Raw genomic sequence first — 18162 nt, 5'->3', positions numbered from 1 at the left:
ATTAACTATGGTTGTGAACTGAGATGCACATTATAATACATGTCTCTCAAAATTTTATCACATCCATACCTACTGTCCAAACTGGTAAACAAAGCTTGGGGAAAGGCTTCAAAAGAGATCTTAAACTTTTTCTACCATGAAGTTTATTTAACATACCAGTGCTGCTGTGTGCAGTGACCAGTTAGGTTGTTTTATGTGGATGATGCATAGTCCTCTTCTGAAATGTGAGTAGCAGACATTTAAGTATAGAAATCTGAAAAAATATGATGTCCCATCCTCTTGACACTAAAAGAGTATTTGGGTAGAACCAGGAAAAAAATGACATTCTCAAATACTACAATTAGGGAAACACAAACATGTGAGTTTATGCCATGATATGCAATAAGAAATAAAAAGCTATTGTAGGATATGAAGTTGTCAGACTGGGTGAGGGGAGTGGTTTATAACTTGACAGATTATTTTTGCTGGGAGAAAAACCTGAGTGCAGGAGACTTGCTTGCCTTTGTAACTTCCTAGGGCACTTGTGTGTTAGAGCTCTGTCCTTTGGTGGGGGTCACAGTGCTGTGTCTTCTGAGAGTTCTCCCCAGTCAGCCCTGGGGCTTGAGGGGCTATTTGCTTTCTCTTGGGTGTCTAGAGCACCCAAAAAAGCTGCAATTCTACCACTGAGTCCTAGTTTTATATGTATTTTTTGTTCTTTTCACCAAGGAACACATCATATGAATCAGCCACTCTCCATATCATGGCATTTTAAATGAATAAAGAGGGGCTTTTGTAGGTCTGTGCTGCAAAACAATGCAGTGCTGCTGCATCTCAGAAACATCTGTGTTTTGTGAAATGGGGCAGCTCTTCACCAGACAACACATGTACTTTCATGTCATTCTGCTAGAGTGGGCCTTGGGTGGTTTGCACTGGAGAGAAGAGAGCAAAAGAGGGAGTAATGTCTGAATAGAATGATAAAGAGAAATTAGAAAGTCTTTAGTGTTGTAAAGTAGTAAAAGATTGCATTAGTACAAAAGCATTAGTACAATTACTGCTATAAATGATTATATATATATATGGGCACAGTGTGGGAAGTTTGTAAATCTGTGCTATGTGAGTGCATATAAAAATGTCAGAAATATGAATTATTTTTTAAAAAATTGAGTCTCAGGGTAAAACTCTGACCTCAGTGAGTTCATTGAGTGATTAATGTCTATGGGGCCAGCATTTTATTCCATCTGGATAATAGCACATAGTTTACTGATTTAAAACTATTTGGGACACACATTTTCTTCTAGACAGAACAAAATTTTCAGCCTCTGTTATTTTCAGAATCTGCCTGGTCCTCAGTCATTTGTATAGGACTTACTTTATTTGCTCTTGTTTAGCAGATAACTCCATTTTCATATTTTTAAACATTTCAAGAGTGACTTTATCAGTGTTTCAGAATTGCAAAGTAGCTTTTTCAACTTGCCCTTTCCAGATATGGTTCTATTAATCATTAAAATAAACTTGCTATGTTCTATCAAACTAAGTGTAGGCTTATTTATGACACTGAGATCATAAATATTTTTGTCTCCATAAATGTTTTTTTGTCTCTCCTAAATGTCTTGGTCTCCATGATGAGGCAGAAAAGTCTTGTGTTACTGAAGTGACAGGGGAAGCTGTTGGTGCCTGTGGCAAGGTCAATGCTGTTGGGCTGCAGGATGGCTGGAGAGGGGATGGGTGATTCACCATGGGCTCATAAAGCTGCTCAGCAAGAAAAAGTTAGTGCTTGTCTGTGTAACTTGCATTAAAATGGTACTGTCTGGCAGAACCAAAAAAATCTGTTGTCCTGATCAAGAAATTAAAGTACTTTTCTTGGACAAATCAACAAGGTGGGAAGATTTGAGCCATCATGCTGACTGATGCTATAAAAGCACTTTCATCTTGCTTGTGCAAACTCCAGCAATGTCACAGCCCTGCAGAGCTGCCTCTGCCTGCAGCTGTGTCTTTCCCTTTGTTTTGAGATGACTCAAATTGCTGGATGGGCTGAGCAAGGAACAAAATTCACCACTATGGGGAGTGCAGCACAGAAGGAAGGCTTGTGGGAAACAGGGCACGCTCCTGCTGCCCAGAGAGCAATCATAGAGTCCTTCAGGCCGCAAAAGATGGTTAACCTACACTGCCAAGTCCAGCACCAGCCATGTTCCTAAATGGTACATCCATGTCTTTTAAATACCTCCAGTGATAGTGCCTCAACCCCTTCCCTGGGGAGTCACCAGTAGCTCCACCACCAGTTCCCACTATAGCAGTGGGTACAATGCACCTTTTTACAGTGTCAGGTATAGCCCCATCCACTTAAACCTCCTGCTTCCTTACAGAAGCCTATCTGTGAAAAGCCTGATGGAATGGGGAGAAGGAAGGGACCTGGCCCAGAGAGGTCTGTTTAAGCACTGGGCTCACCTTGGTTTGCATAAGCGCTGATGGAGTGGCAGGAGTGGCGTGCCACTTCCCCAGCTGCCAGGGCTCGTGCATTCGTGCAGGGCTCCTGCCAGGGCTCATGCATTCATGCAGGGCTCCTGCCAGGGTTCATGCATTCCCCTCCCTCCTGTGCATGGCCGCAATGCCCGTGTTTGCTGTGTGCACACACAATGAGTCAATGGATGAGGGGTGCTCTGCGCACCAGCTTCTCCTTATTCCTGCTCCCTCCTACAGCCAGGCAAATCACCACCAAGCAGGAGTGGGAAGCAAGCAGGATGCCCTCTTCCCAAGTCACCCCAGATGAGCTAATACCCTGGGAGGCACAGCTTGTAGCAGCAGCATGTGGCAGCACACCCTCATCCCAGCCTCCAACAGCGGAAAGGTGTCAGGTCACTTTAGAGACAAGACAGGAACATTTCTTCTCCTAGCCTGAGTTGAAGTAAAATGTCATGGTCTGACTTCAGCTTAATAATTATGTTAGCTCTTCAGTGTACGATAGAAGGGCAAAATATGGAACCTTCCTTTAGTGAACAATTTCATTCTTTCAGCTGGGTTTTCCTTTGTTCTGCCTCAGTTCAGTGACAGCCGGCAGCTCAAACCTGCTTGCACAGTAGTCTTTGCACGAACAACATGTGTTGAGGCAATCACTGTGGCTGTATTCAGCATGCTTATTCAGCTTTCCTTTAATAAATCCAGTAATAGACTTCCAGAGGCAACGAAGGGAAAAGAATAATTTGGAAACAAAGCTGTTGAAAATAATACAATGCGGTAGAGAAGAATGTGATTTTGGAGGTCTCTGCAGCTGTTTTGTTTCTTTAGAGGATTTTAATCAACTTGATTACACAGGGAAGCAAAGGGATTTTAAAAACTGTATGCTGATAGTCAGTAGAGAAAACAAAGGGGTGTTTTCCCTTTCTTGTATCACTCACTTTTGTTTTCTCCCTTTCATGTGATTTTACAAGCAAAAATCACATATTAGCTCATTTTAATTAAAAAAGCTATCCATGTTAGGGTTTTCCTAGAGAAGCAATTTCAGTTTTTGTCCACCAGATCATTTAATCAAAGATATCCTAAATGCTTTCAAGATTGCTGTGGCTGCACGAATCTGACTGCCATCAGTATAATGGCTTTCCTAGTGGATTGGAAAAAAAATGTGTAATTGGACATGAGCCCATCCTTTCAAGTGGGATTAGCTGCTCTGCTGCAGTGTTCCCCTAAATTTCAGGGTTTGATGTTCTTTTCTTGCTCCTTCTGTACTTACTGCTGCAAAGCAGTGCCATCTTTAGAGTTGAGCTGTACTGGCACAGCCAAGGGAAGGAGTGTGGAGTTGCACTCCTGCAAAAGGCCTCCTTTCTGTGTCACTAGGAGCAATTGGTGTCTGGCTAAAACTGGGGGAGACCCTACACCATTCCTCTCAAAAGAGAACTGTATGTGTGTAGTGGGAATTTGCCACTTGTCACTCCTAAAGGCTTTTGGATAGATTTTTCCAACAACCTCCTCCTACCTACACCCTCTCCCCAGTGCTGTGCATATCAGGACCCTTAAGCAAAGTCCTGGTGACATTTTCCCTGCCCCAGCAGCCATATTCTGCATATCCCAGCTGGAGGTTTGAGGCTTGGCTGCTCTCTTACCCTGCCCTGTGCTCACCCAGCAGCACAGCCCATGCACACAGCACTTCCCGTAGGGCAAGGCCAGGCTCCCGCCATGGTGCAGACACTCAGTGGTCACCCCACGGTCACCAGAGGACCAAAGAGCCTTCAGGCACCTCTGTGAGCAAATGACCACAGAAACCTTGAAAGACATGGGACTTCACGTGCTGCCTTGCTCTCTGCCTCCTTTTATAGGTGAAAGAGTATTTGGTGCCTTCTGTCCAGAACCCAGAGCTGTCCCTGTACACGCCACTTTTGCTCTATTACACGTTAGATGGAGAAATCTATGTCAAAATTTAGCTTTGTCTCTTCTGTCAATAATGTTTCCCTAATTAGTTTTTTTCAACTCTCCCCCAGTGTCAAAACATTTCAGAGCCTAACTTTTAGTCGACTGGTGTTTGCAAAGTTATTCAAGTGTTTATGTTGCCAAAAGCAATGGAATTCCAAAAGAGGAATGTTTAACTTGGGTGGGGGAAGACCTACAGAGCACAGAGACCACAGGCACACTGTTCCCCTTCTCCCAGCCCTGAGCCACGTCCAGGTCACCAGCAGCAGATGTGGCAGCACCAAAGCACCTAAGTCCTGACCGGCTTCTGGGACAAAGGGCTGCCCAAGGGATGCTTTAGCTGGAGAGAGATGATTTCGCACATGAAGGTATCAGTTTCCATAATGGCTGATGTGGGTTTGATGCCCACTGTGGAAAACTTTCATTTTAAGGCATTTCCAGATCAGTTTGTTGGGCTTGTGTTATATTAGGTGACAGCTCAGGAAACAAAGACAGATCAAGCAGAATTGAAGGTGACAGGTCCTTCTCTTGGGGTGATTGAGTGAAATGTCCTTGGTGTCAAGAGGACACTGAGGGAAAAGAAAGAACAAAAACACCGAATGTTTCCTCATCAAAGTTAAATTTCCCAGGATTTCAAAGGACACATGAAGAATGCCTAAGACTTGCTTCATTCTGCAGGTGCAGAGGGTGGATATCACCAATAAATGCAACTATTTAGAAGAAACATTTTATCCCAAAAATAGCTGGATTAGTATACATGAATATAGAAATAATTTCCAGATAATTCTTGCAGGAATTAACTAACCATCACTATGTAGTGCAGGAACTGGGAGAACCCTGCTCTCTGTGTCCAGACAACATGTATGAAGTAAGATTCAAGTGTGGTAAAAGAGAGATGTGAAACTGTGATAGAGCTCTTGAATGTTTAAATGCAAGAGGGCATAAGCCAAAATACCACATGAAATGAGAAACAGAAAGGTGATTCTCAAGCTGATGTGGGAAGAGGCTTCAGGAGCTAGAAAAACATGCATGATGTAGGAAATCAAGAACGTAATAGTCATATTATCCCAGAGGAGCATTTCACAGGAGCAATGTACAGCAGTGCAAGAGGGGATGTATAAATGGACAGCTTCAAAGCGATGTACCATTTGCCATTTTCAGCTGTAACACAGCTGAAGACCTGTTGCCTCCGATCCCTGCCATGGAAAAAGAAATGTGCCTAAAGGCAGGGACTAAAGGAGGAGCCAGGCTGGCTCTGGGCATTACTATACCAAACAGCAGATGTGTGAAGGTGTGTGCTTTGTTTTGTGGAAAACGAAGTGAAACTGGAACACTTTCCTTATGCATCATGGCAAAAAGTTCAAAAGAAAAGGAGATAAAACATTTACCATCAAAGGGAAGAGGAGATAATTTTGGCAAGACAGCTGATATGAACTCTACTCTTAGCTCTACAGTGACAACCTCAGTCTGGAAAGTTACTTGAAAAAAAGACAAGAGTCCAGTCCTCCTTTGATAGTTACTGTTTTCTCTTTCTGCTGTTTTCATACCTGATCTACTTAATGAGAAAATGTCAAACACTTCTCATAGCAAAGACAGTGAATGTGTTGAACTCTCTAGAAGTAATAGCAAAGTTCACAAGAAATATGAAAATAAATACCTGGCAGCAAACTAAAATCTTCAAAGAAAAGATTGAAAACACATTTAATCTTCTAGGGTTTTAATATTTGCATGTTGAAAATACTGTAGTCTTTCATTGTGAAGATTAAGAAGACTCTCCTACTGTTTTCCAAAATTTTGTTTGCACCAAGATTCTCCTAGGAAGTCCTGAGAGAGCAAGGATTTGAAGGATACAGTGCTTTGTCCCTCGAGTATGTACTCAACCATGGATTTTTTTGTTTTTTGGAGCTGCCTTACATATTTCCAAACAATGATGTTTCATACTTGACATAAGTGGTAGCACACCCAATCATCTGCATTCAATCTGGGCAGCTTAATTAATTGCTTATCTTAATGTGCCATGGGAAAAAACCCCAAAAGTTTTCTTAGTGAAAATAGATATAATGTGCTGACAGAATGTTAAAATACAATTGGTAATTAGTGTACATTGAGAGTTAAAAATATAGAGCAAGAGTCAGAGTTTGGGAAAGGATTTGAGCTGCACAGTAACAGAAGAGAACAATGATTTTTCTTTCTCTGATGTCTCTTATAAGATGAATTTTCTATGAGCTGTTTTCTTTGAGGATTTGAAAACTTCCATGGAGGGTTGGCATCTGGAAATTGTCCCTTTCCATCTGGTTGCTGCTCCCAAGTCTTGAAAGATTTAGATGCATTTGGCTATTTCCCTTGTGTGAATGGCTCCAGTGAGTTCTTCCTCAGAGTTTTTCTTTCTACCAGTGGGATGAATTTATCTAATTTAATGTAATATAAGAAAACAGAGAGGTACCAGAAAAGCAGCTGGAGTTTAAATTAGCAAGAGAAGTGAAGGACAAGAAAGGGCTTCTATAACAGAATTGGAAAAGGAGAACTAAAGAAGTTGTGAGCCTGCTGCTGAGAATAGCTAGAGACTGAGGGACAAAGGACACAGAAAAGGTGGAGGCGGTCAGTGCCTTTTTATATTTTGCTGTGCAAGACTGCTTTCAGACTCTCCTGCTCTTGAGGCTGGTTGCAATCTCCTCTGTGGCAATGTCCAGAGGAGAGGCAGACAGAGTAAGGGAGCACTCAAGCAAGTTGGGCACATGGAAGCCAGATGGTCCAGATGGGATGTCTCTAGGAGCACCAGAGGAGTGGGCCAACATCACCATGTGGCTGCTCCATAGCAGCTTTGCAAGGGCATGACAAAGTTTATGGAGCGAGTCCTCTTGGAGGTCCTGTCCTGGTGCTTGAATGTCAAAAGGGTGACTGGAAGCAGCCTGCATGGAGCTCCCAGCAGCATATTGTGCCTGATGAAACTGGCTGCCTTCTGTGACGAGACAGATGACTCACAGTGAGGAGAGAGTGGTGGATGCTGTATATTTTGACTTTAGCAAAGCCTTTGGTGTGGTTTCCCACGGTATCTTGATAGCCAAATTAGTGAGGTATGTTTGGCTAAGTGGACAATAAACAATAAGGTGAATGGATAATTGCCTGGATTATGTGTCTTAAAGGATTTTAATCAATAGTATAATGTGTACCTAGTTGATAGTCACTGTGATAATCTTCAGGGATTCATATTTGGGACAGGACTGCTTTATATCTTTAAATTACTTGGATGACAGGACAGTGTGCACTACTTGGAAAATTCACAGTTGATACCAAGTTGTGTAGAGGGAGATCTTGCTAGACTGGAGCAATGCATTGATTGGACCTTCGTGAACTTCAGCAAAGGGAAGTTCAAAATCCTGCACCTGGGAAAGTAGAATCCCTGCAACCATCTGGGCCAGGGACTAACTGATTAGCAGGCAACCTTGCAAAAAGAGAGCTATCAATTTGGTGCTACAAGTTAAATATCAGTGAGCAGTGTATCCCTGTGGCAAAGGCAGACAATCACATCCTGCACAGTTTTAGCAAAACCATACCCAGGGGGTCCAAGGAAATTATTATTCCCATGTATTTGGCATTTATTAGGTTGTGCTGAAAGTTCTGCATCCAGTTTTGGGCTCCCCACTATAAGAAAGATTTGGACCTTCTGGGACAAGTTCAGCTCCAATCCCCAAGATGTTCATGGGGCTGGAGTACATGATATAAAGGAAAGACCATGGGAATTGTTTTTTTTTCAGGAGAATACAAGGCAAAGGGGAGAGTTTATTGCTGTCCACAATATTTAATGGGAGAGTGTAGAGAAGACAGACCCAAATTCTGCTCATATGAGTGCCGTGAAAAGAGGCAACAGACAGAAATAGGGATAAGGAAAATTATAAATAAATAGTAGAAAAAAGTCTTCAGTGTGAGGAAGGTCAATGACACAAATGCCGATGGAGACCGTGGAGTCTTCATCCCAGGAAACACTCAAACTCAACAGGAGGCAGCCTATACAACCTGCTCTAGCTGCCCAACTTTTAGTGGGCAATGGACTGGAGACTGCCAGAGATCTCCTCGAACCTGGGATACTCTGCAGTTCTCTGGCAGTGTTAATCCTATAATAGCAACACTGTGTGAAACTAGAAGATGGTGCATTAGAGACCACAATAAAAGCAACTGTTTTGGTTAGCCAGTCTAGGTATGGGGATGTTGAGAACCTTTGAGATGCAAGGGTAGACAGAAGAGCACTTCGGGATTTGTTTGATGTCGTGAGCCAGTCATGCAAGAGGTGGGGGGAAGGAACTGATGTAGAGGCCAAACATAGTGACTGTGAAGCTATTAAGAGCCTGATGGAAAATCCTGACTCATTGCATGGTAAATGCTGTTCATATCAAATTACAAGTGAGAAATGTGAGAGAGATCAGCATTTCATGGCTGATAACTGTGATAACTGTTTTCCAAAGTGAGCTAGACTCGAGTGGCACATCCAATGCTCCAGAGCTCTGAAAGCTGTTCAGCCTGAGATCTCAGCAATACCTTTGAGAAAGGGCAGGTGGTTCTTTCAGGTGTTCTCCTGTACAAATAGTTCCTGGGGAAACAAACAAAAAAAAAAAAAAACACAAAGTGAAACATCTTAAAAGATGGCTTATTTAGTGAAGTAAATCTTTAGAGCTATCACTTGAAGAACAATGATTTTTAAACTGACTTTGAGCAAATAGTTTGTGTGATTATTCATTGTGAACTGACTGTAGTCAGTGGCTTGCTCACTATAGCTCTAGGTCAGTTTCCTTGTATGTCCAGCATGACACCCAGCCTGTTCTCACTGGCCCAAATGTATGGTGCTGATCCTCTTCTTCAGCGAGATGCTCTAATTAGTACTTCATTTCTCCAAAAATGCATTTTCTTCATTTACAGAATAAAATAATTAATTCTGGGAATTAATTTTCATGATAAAAAGTAATAATTCAACATATTATTAGTTATTATCTAGAGAATGGCTGGCAGCATCATGTTACAGGCTCGTTTTTCCTAGTTGTGACTTGCAAAATTCTTTTTTGAGAGAGGCTGCTAATGCACTATGGCCATTACCACATACCTAATAATTGCAAAGGACATAACTACCTGAATTCAGGGTTTTCATTAGTAAAATTGGTATTCTCAAAATTCTGAAAGGGCCGTGTCAAATGGAATCCTAGAATGCTTCTGCACAAACCCATTTTTATCAGCAAGCTCACAATACTGTTTCTGTCTCTGCTGACATATATTGATTGTAAGTTTTCACAACAGAGATAATGGCTTTGCTAATGGCACAGTAAGTATCACAATTTACATCAGCTATAAATCATCAAGTATCTCAAGAGCATATAATCTACCATGAATGAGCTGAGTCATAAATTGTGTCCCTGTTACATTTGTGTCAGTCCAGCAAACCTATATCACTTATCTCTCCCCATCCTACACATTTCAAAATGCTATAGGGGAGGGAAAAAAAAAGACAACAGATAACTCTAGAAATTGATTTTCAGACATGTAACAACACATCTAAGAAAGGTCAGCAAGTAAACTCCTTCTTGGGGTTATTGGCAAAATAAAGGAAAATTGACACAAACTAAAAAGAAAAGGATGACAGCAAATTTATCTATCTGCCCCCTGGCTTTTAAGTATACCTGTGACCTCATCATTTAGGAGGAAAGACTTGGAACCCAGAGAGCACCACACACACTGGGCTTTTTGTCCTTCATCAGGAGCAGGTGGCTTTGCCTTCAGATGTGGTGTGGCACTTTCCCAGCCTGTTGTGGAATAGCTCTTCATTGGCAGCCAAGGAGTTAATTTAAATGATGTTCTCTCTACTCCCTGCCAGAAAGATGAGCCTTCCTGGCCAGGGCAGAGGGCAGAGTGACCTGCTGCTGCAGGGGACACAAATGCAGTCTCAATTTTACATAACTGCTTTAAAATTTAAGCTGTCATGCTTCAAGACACAAGAAGTTGACTGAATGGAGGGAGCAACCCTTGGCCAGTTTTCCACTAATCTCTGTCCTGACTGCTGTGCATTTTATCTGTCTCTGACATTGACAAATGCAGTGGTTGTAAAAGCCTTCAGTAAAAGGAAAAGATTGAGGTAGGCAAGCAAATTAACACAAAGTTTAGCCTCAAGCTGTTCTCTGCTAAATGTTTTCCTGGCATTCTTTCTGCTGGGGCAGTGCTGCTTTGAGACTCAGGACTGTCTCTGTGATGTGCTCTGCCATGTGGGCTTTTAAATAAGCTGATATCCAGTCAGAATCTGGTTTTCTCTCCCATGAGCACCAGTAGTTGTGAACACTTGCCAGGGTTTCTCTTCAGACTTTCAAAATTTGTGCCTAATTTTGTCTTAGTGCACAGACTGTAATCATGTCAAAGAAGTCACATTGGGCTCTTGGATAGTTCAGCTTGGGGGAAAACAGATCAGTCTGGTGGATGGTTTATCAGGTTTGAAAAGATGAATTGCTTTCTTTTTGAGGGTTTACACAGGGCCTTGGTGGAATTAGCAACGCAAGCCTAGTTTTACTGATCATGGAATCATAGATTGGTTTGCGTTGGAAGGGACCTTAAAGATCACTTAGTCCCACGCCCACTCCCCAGGGAGGCACCCACCAGGTCAGGCTGCCCAGAGCCCTCTCCAGCCTGGCCTCAGCCAGAAGCAGAACCAAGCCTGACTGCATGAGATGCAGAAACATTTGACATGAATGACACAAAGTGAGTCTGCAGAACAGGCAGCTGCAGCACTGCCTTTCAGCAGAGCTCGAATGGCAGTGCAGAGTATTTTTAAATGTTTTGATATCTCTCTTAGGCCAGGAAAACCCAACAGATCACTCCACCTATGCTGCAGAAAAATTTTCAGCTAATTGTGGAGGATCCTCATTCCAGTTAGCAGGCTCTACAAAGCCTACAGCTAACTCTAACCTTGACAGGAGCTGAACTCAGATATTTTGCAGAATAGGTATTCACAAATAACAGTTCTATCTCTTGATCTTTGCAAGTACCTCATTTTATTCTAAAGTATTGCTTATGAAATTTGGAGCTGTTAGCATAGATTGTGACTATGAAAAGTTTACAAATAACAACACTGACATAAATTAAATTGTTGAATAGTGAAACAATTGGCTAATTTTTTTGCAAAGTCTCTTGCTGAGACTTTGCTCTTGCAAAGCCATGAGAACCCCAAGTTACCCTGACTTCCCCAAAGTTCATAAGATCCTTTGCTATTCTGAGCAGAGATGCACAAGCCAACATATGGAATTTTCTTATGTAATGCAGACAATTAAGCAAAAATAAAGTTCTGAAGACAAAAGTAAGCACAAAATCTGTAAATCCCCTTCACATTGGACCTGTGTAGTCATTTCTTTGATGCTGAAGACATTTCATAGAAGTTTTGTTTGGTTTTGGTTTTTTTTTTTTAACTTAAACTGTGCCCATATGAAGCCTGCTGTCAAGCACAGGATTCCTGGAAACAACAATTACTAGCTAGAATGCCTTCACATTCACAAAAATGTCATGTTGGAGTTTTCTGCCCTGCTGTGTATGTTCCATTTTAGAGTAATAACTCATTTTCTTTCTAGGTGAATAATATATGATCTTTAATATTTGAATAACCCCTCACACTGTAAAATAAAGTACATCTTGAAATGTTTTACTCTTAAATAATACTATAATTAGTATGTGTTTCATTAGAAAGTGTCTCAAGAACCTTCCTATTTCTCTTCCTAAGGAGCATTCAATCAAATTCAGTTATTCTGGGACTGGAACATGAGAGCTACTGTGATAAGTTTATGATGCAGTGTTCTTGCTGTGGAATGGGAGCATCCTGGCTCCATAGAAAGCCACCAATAATTAAATAGAACTGGTCTCTTCATAAAAACTTTTTCATCTATGAAACATTGTACAGAAGTTTCTCCTTTCTTCTATGAGCATTTGAAAAGAACTAAAACTTTTATTTTCTTTTTCTCCAGCAAGATTGTTTTAGGTAGAGGCTATGTTTCAACAAAAAAAAATCATAAAGAAAATAAAAAAGGCTTTTTAATAGTTGCCACCTCTTTTTGTTTCATCTTCAAAGTCAAAAATTTGCTTTGGGCCTTTACCCAAAGACTGTTATGATAAATAATAGATGCTATACTATTTGTAAAATGTTTTTTTAATGTTTTTTCTATTTCAACAAATCCTGCCCTTTTCTAATATCAAGAAATCTCTATGGTTGGTATCTAAAAATATTTTTCAGCAGAAGGAAGGTGATCTTCACTTTCCTTAACTTATTTGTTCTCGACTAAACTTTATGGGAACACTTCAGCTGAAAAGAAATTAATACAATGATTGGGGCTCCCCTGATATCACTGCACAGAGCTGTGGGTGGGAGGAGGGGAGACAAGAAAGGCATGATTGCCACTCTATAAATAGAGTATTCTCTTCACGTCACCAATTCTGCACAGATGTCTGTCAATGACATAGATGCTACTTCAGAAATTACTTAAACAGCTGCATTCCAGGCAGAGAGGAGAAAATTAACAAATGGATTTGGGTTGCAGAAACATTTCATTTTGTGACAGATGTTTGGATACAATCTTACTTTTTATTTATTGAATGAATGCTCTTAATCTGATTTCCTTCTATTATTTGCCAGAAGAGCATAAGTAATTATTTTCTAGGTGAATATGTTTATATCATAATCTAAGAGTCAATAATTTATTATTTTACTAGGAGAAAATAGATGCCTTTGAAGTACTATTTGACTGACCACAGACCTACTCCCTGGGCAAAGGACATGCACAATATTTGATGAAGGAATATATCAAATCTGAAACAGAGGGGCTCCTTTCCAAGAAAAGGACAGATTTATCAGGGAGAGCTTTTCTAGGAGAGTGGTGGCCCACCCCTTACAAAGGTTCCTCATGGGGATGTATACTCAATTTTTCAAATTTCCAAACCCAAAGTAAATTTCCTTCTGAAAATTCACTGGTAAATGAACAAGTCCTAGATGGTTATATAAACACTTTTGCCTAGAAAATAATCCTTTACATAATAATAAACTGCTGAGGAACCTGGGGGAACAAGAGACAAATTCAATATCCAGGATTATGCAGTCAGATTAGGTAACATACTTGTACCTCCTTGTCTTAAAATCTATACATCCTTAATAATTCCCTGGACAACTTTCAGATTTTGGTAAGGAGTGCCACCATATCCTGTTTAAATCAAGTTGCTTAGAAATACCATGGATAAGGCTTTAACTTGCTTGGTATTTTCCTTTCATGTCACTGACTGAAACAAACCTGGAAGTCTCCTAAAGGGACTAGGATTGCACTACTTATTTTTGCAGCTATTCCAAAAATGTTTGACATACTTTCATTTCTTTTCCCTGCTTTGCTAAATAATCTGTATGGCTGTTCCAGATCAGCTGGCATTAACAGGGAGCTGGGGTGAAGGAGACGAGGCAAGGGGAGCTGGAAAGGCATTTCAGGGAGTGTGGGGAGCGAGGCAAGTGCAATGGGAAGGAACTGGCTGCTGTGATTTAAAGCATGTGATACGTGTTAGCATGGAGCAAAAGACATGCAGGGAGCTAATGGAGCTGGTGTAGCCTCTCAGAGGAGATAATTTAGGTATGCTGGATATCTTAACTACCTTTTTAAAAGCCTGGAATAATTTGGTTCTAATTTCTGAACAGGGACTTGCAGCCCACACAGCAGTAAGTCTTGATAATTATTAATTATATGTTTTCCTTCTGTTCTCTATGACCTTGTTTGCAAAAGCTGTGTGGTAAAGCTAGAATATTAAGAGGTTTATGGGCTCTGGCATGCCACCTAGCTGGAAAAGATGAAAATATTTAAAGAACAAATTGATAACAGAAAGTATAACCTTGAACTTGCACCCTTTCAGAAGGCACTGAAATGTGGAGTGCACTCATCCAGCACACTTGGCCACTGAGGGAGTGAGGAGGTGATTTCCTTGTTTAGCTACAATTAAACTTCACACACACTCTCTTCTTTCAGTCTGATCTAAAATGGCATCAGGCAGCAAAGGCATAGGGCAAACCACCCATGGAGGAAATTCTAGCTTGAAAAGCTGCCTTAGCTTTATCCCAGCAGAGCTCCAGACACCACAGCTTTGGCTCAAGGATTGCAGTGTACCACAAAAGGAACCACTCCAGCACCATGGAGAACACAAATTAAATCTGAAGAGAAGAAACTTTGGTATGAAATTTTTGTTTCTACTTCACTACCTCATAAGAAGTTGCACTACCCTCCTAATGCAAGATTTTTGTGTTCCTTTTCAAATGTGGGTATTAGTCTAAAAATCCAGCCTTCTGTAAATGTGAACACTTACGTTGTTTTTTATGTTGTACCTACTTAAAGGAGTGCTGCCCTCTGATCTTTCTCGAGTTGCCTGACTCTCCCCTAAATTTTTTTTTCCCACTAGAAATAATGAAGTAACCTGACTTGCAATAGGAGAACAATGTTCTGGAAACGATGAAAGCAGCCTGTTTGCCACAGTTACAAATAAAAAGTAAAATTGGACCTGGATTTCAAGATGCTGAGGAGATACATATTGATTATGACTCCTCTGAAAAATAAATTGGCCTCCAATCCTTGACACACTCAGAAGAAATTATTTCCTTACTAGTTCTGTCATGGTTTTCTTCCACAGATTTGGAACATAATGTCATTCTTTGCATGGCAGTTTGTACAGTAAGTGAAATATTGCAATGTTGTTGGGAAGAGGCCCTAAGAAGTTCTGACACTATAAAACCAGTGTCCACCCACACTTTACTTTTAACATTATCACACAACACAAGCACAGAATATCTCAAATTAAGTTAGAAATCTCAAACCTTTTATCTCCTGCCCTTTTGACTAACAATGTAATGTGTTTCTCAGCTCTTTAAATTGCAGAAAGTGGTCTCACTAGAGTAGCAAACTTCTGTGATAAAGATTTATGTGCAATTATGACTAGTAATAGAGGAAAAGAAAGGCAGTTTTATGAAAGCAGAGATGTCTGATGCAAAAGGTAGTTTGAGCTGGGAAAGAACACCCTTTCTTGCCTGAATAATATTTTAAAACATATCACTCTTTGCAGTGTGATGAGTGCTGCAAAGAGGTCACAGCTGGCTCTCAGAGCTGCTTGAAAAATTGAAGAAATTATGAAATCTTCTGTCATCTTCCCTTGTCTTTGTCCTCTCCACATTTGCTTTATCTCTCATTTGTGTCTTTTTGGTGAATCCATAGATGTATCCTCTCTGAGATAGAGTGCCTGTTTGCTTGGCTGGACTCTAGTGAATATGGAAGCAATGACAGCAGTGGCTCAGCTCCTCCTGGTGATGACTAGAAGCTGAAAACTGGTCAGCAGAACCCCTGACATTCAGATTAGGTGCTGCCAAAATTCGATGTCTGGGAAAGGCTTGGAATTTATTGCACCTGGGCTAGTAATTTTATTTCACAAAGAAAGTAACTCGTTAATGTGAGAAAATAAAAGTTGGGTAAAAATAGAAAAGAATTACTGTGCCCACCTGCTGCCAGTCAGGAGAAGGAGGGAGACATCAACCCTAAATACAATTCCTGCAGCTCTTGGACACATTGAGGGCAAAAGCAGAAGCACAAGATGAAAATTTGGTGTCAAGGAAAAGCAACAGAGTCTTGAAACTATATTTGGTGCCACCAATGGTTTGGCTCTCAGTCCTCAGGAGAGCAACAATAATTAATGGACTTGTGTGGATGGGCTTTAGAGAGTTGGAAATCCCTGGGAGAGCCATTCTCCAGGCAGAAAAACTCAGCCTGCAACACACAATCAGGCCTGATAATGTGTATTTCCAGATCACTTCCAATGGGGACTGCAGAGACTCGGCTGCTTTACCCTTTACGGTGCTTTGTAGGAACAGAGATCACCTGCAGCATCAGGTCTGCTCTTTATTTTTAGGACCAGTCATCACTCCTTTCCTTAACACCTGCTCAGAAGTCTCAAGTGATTCACATTTTCTTGTCTTGCTCTCTACTTAGTTACGTCAAAATTTAGAAGCCCTGGTGCAACTTAGGCAAAAAGAAAGTAATTAATACACCATTACTTTATTTTCAATCCCTGCACCTAATGTTACACTTCCAATTACGTATTCTTATAAAACACATAAGTGCTAGAAAAGTTAGCATGTTATGTAAATAAAGCAGCTGGCCCAGAGGAAGATTTACCCTGTTGTAGTTTGTTATCATGGGGACTTTGCTCCATTAAATTGAGCACGCAGTGAGAGAAACGATCACATCAGTGAACAAAGTTCCTCAGCAGAGGGAAAACACCAATAGATATAACATACAGCAACCTCTCTACACAGTGCACACTTCTGGCTGTAGCCTCCTGGAATCAGATGGACTTTGAATATTTTGCCCCAGATTACATCTCCAGTGTATGTCAGAGATATAACTGGTTCTTTAAATCTTGGTCTTTTTATGGCAATATTGTTCAGAATCAGATACCTGTCACCTGACAGTATAAGACAAAGTTAAGGATAATAAGGTCTTTTCTTAATGTTCTCTTCACGTCCTAAAACTTCAGTGATTTTTTTTTTTTTTTTACTAAAATTAATATGCTACTTTTTTTGGTAGTATTTGAGTGCCTATAACTACAGCTGTCCACAGCAGTCATCTGCAGCAGAAGAATAAGGGTTATTCAGCTTTAATGTGTGATTCAGCCATGAGAAATTGGGTGTCTTTAACCAAGCTGATGCCAATGAAAATCTACTTTTAAAATAAGCCATCTACATCAGTGAAGAAAGATGGCAGTGTAGTGAGAACATATTGTCTGGCACAACCAGACCCTATTAGGTCTGCTATAGCCTTCCAATGGTATTATGAGCAAGACAGCTAATCACTCAGTGCCCCTGTTCCTCAGCTATATAATAAAGGTGATAATTCTCTGCCAGGCTATTCCTTTTTTTCTTGTCTGCTCAAGGCATAGACTGCACCATGTAGGACCATCCTATAGGGTAATATTTTTATATCAGTAGTACCTTCAAATACAAAATGTAGGCTACAGCATGTGGTTTGGTTGTTATTACCAGAATAAAATAAAGGCTATTTTAGATTTAGCAAGTGCTTCATCACAGAATACAGCTGCTAAGCAAACCATCCATTTAAAATTACTTTTGATTAATATACATCAGGTTTTAAGTAATTCCTACTTCTGAATAAACTGTGATGGCATTTTGTTAATGAAGGGTAAAATCTTCAAGTTTTACCTTTGTAAGATTTCTTGCTTGGTTAGAATGTTTTAGCATATGGTCCCTGCTGCATTAATTTTGGATATGCAAAGCATGGAGGGTGCTGGGGGGTTTTTGGGCCAGGCAGACTCATGGCACATCATGCCAAAACCTTTCACACCTGGAGTGGCCCTGGAAACATATGTGGACACAGAAAGGGTGTGGTTCTTTCAGACAGAGGGATGGGCAGGATGGATATTCAGTTCCCAACTTTATTAACTTGCTTTTATTAAGCCAGAAATGCTTTTTAGCTCTGTAAATCTTTTTACTTTGGCCTGCCTGTTTGTGTATTAACTTGGAAGATTCAACAAATTCCAGTCTATGCTTGTAAGGCTTGAATCACCATGCTGTCCTGCACCTTCACCTTTTTTCCTTGCAGCGAATAAATGAAGACCTTTCTGTTCTCCACAAGACCACAAACATGTTTTTTAAGGCAGCACATTGCTTTTTTTCTTTCCTGCTCCTGCAGTTGTTTTGTAGAAGACAAGATGCTTTGCAGTGAGCCACAGGGAGGCATATTT

General features: G+C 40.7%; 1 long non-coding RNA gene across 4 annotated transcripts in view; it reads right to left on the bottom strand.

Moving 5' to 3' along the window:
* The window catches only part of LOC137468309 (uncharacterized), a 405810-nt gene that overhangs the window by 107282 nt on the left and 280366 nt on the right, over positions 1–18162 (bottom strand). Inside the window, exons 9-10 of one of the 4 annotated variants that reach the window (XR_010995862.1) lie at positions 2960–3041; positions 1475–1782 (exon numbers count right to left, since the gene is read on the bottom strand). The exons of 1 other annotated variant lie outside the window; for it this stretch is intronic. This is a non-coding gene — a long non-coding RNA (uncharacterized lncRNA). Of the gene's footprint in view, positions 1–801; positions 909–1474; positions 1783–2959; positions 3042–18162 lie in introns of those variants that run through there. 2 more of the 4 variants (XR_010995865.1, XR_010995859.1) reach the window with 2 other exon arrangements.

Source organism: Anomalospiza imberbis, chromosome 2 (assembly GCF_031753505.1).
Source record: "Anomalospiza imberbis isolate Cuckoo-Finch-1a 21T00152 chromosome 2, ASM3175350v1, whole genome shotgun sequence".
NCBI lineage: Eukaryota > Metazoa > Chordata > Aves > Passeriformes > Viduidae > Anomalospiza > Anomalospiza imberbis.
The sequence above is the reverse complement of the archived record's forward strand: the minus strand, read 5'-3'. Positions and strand labels throughout refer to the sequence as shown.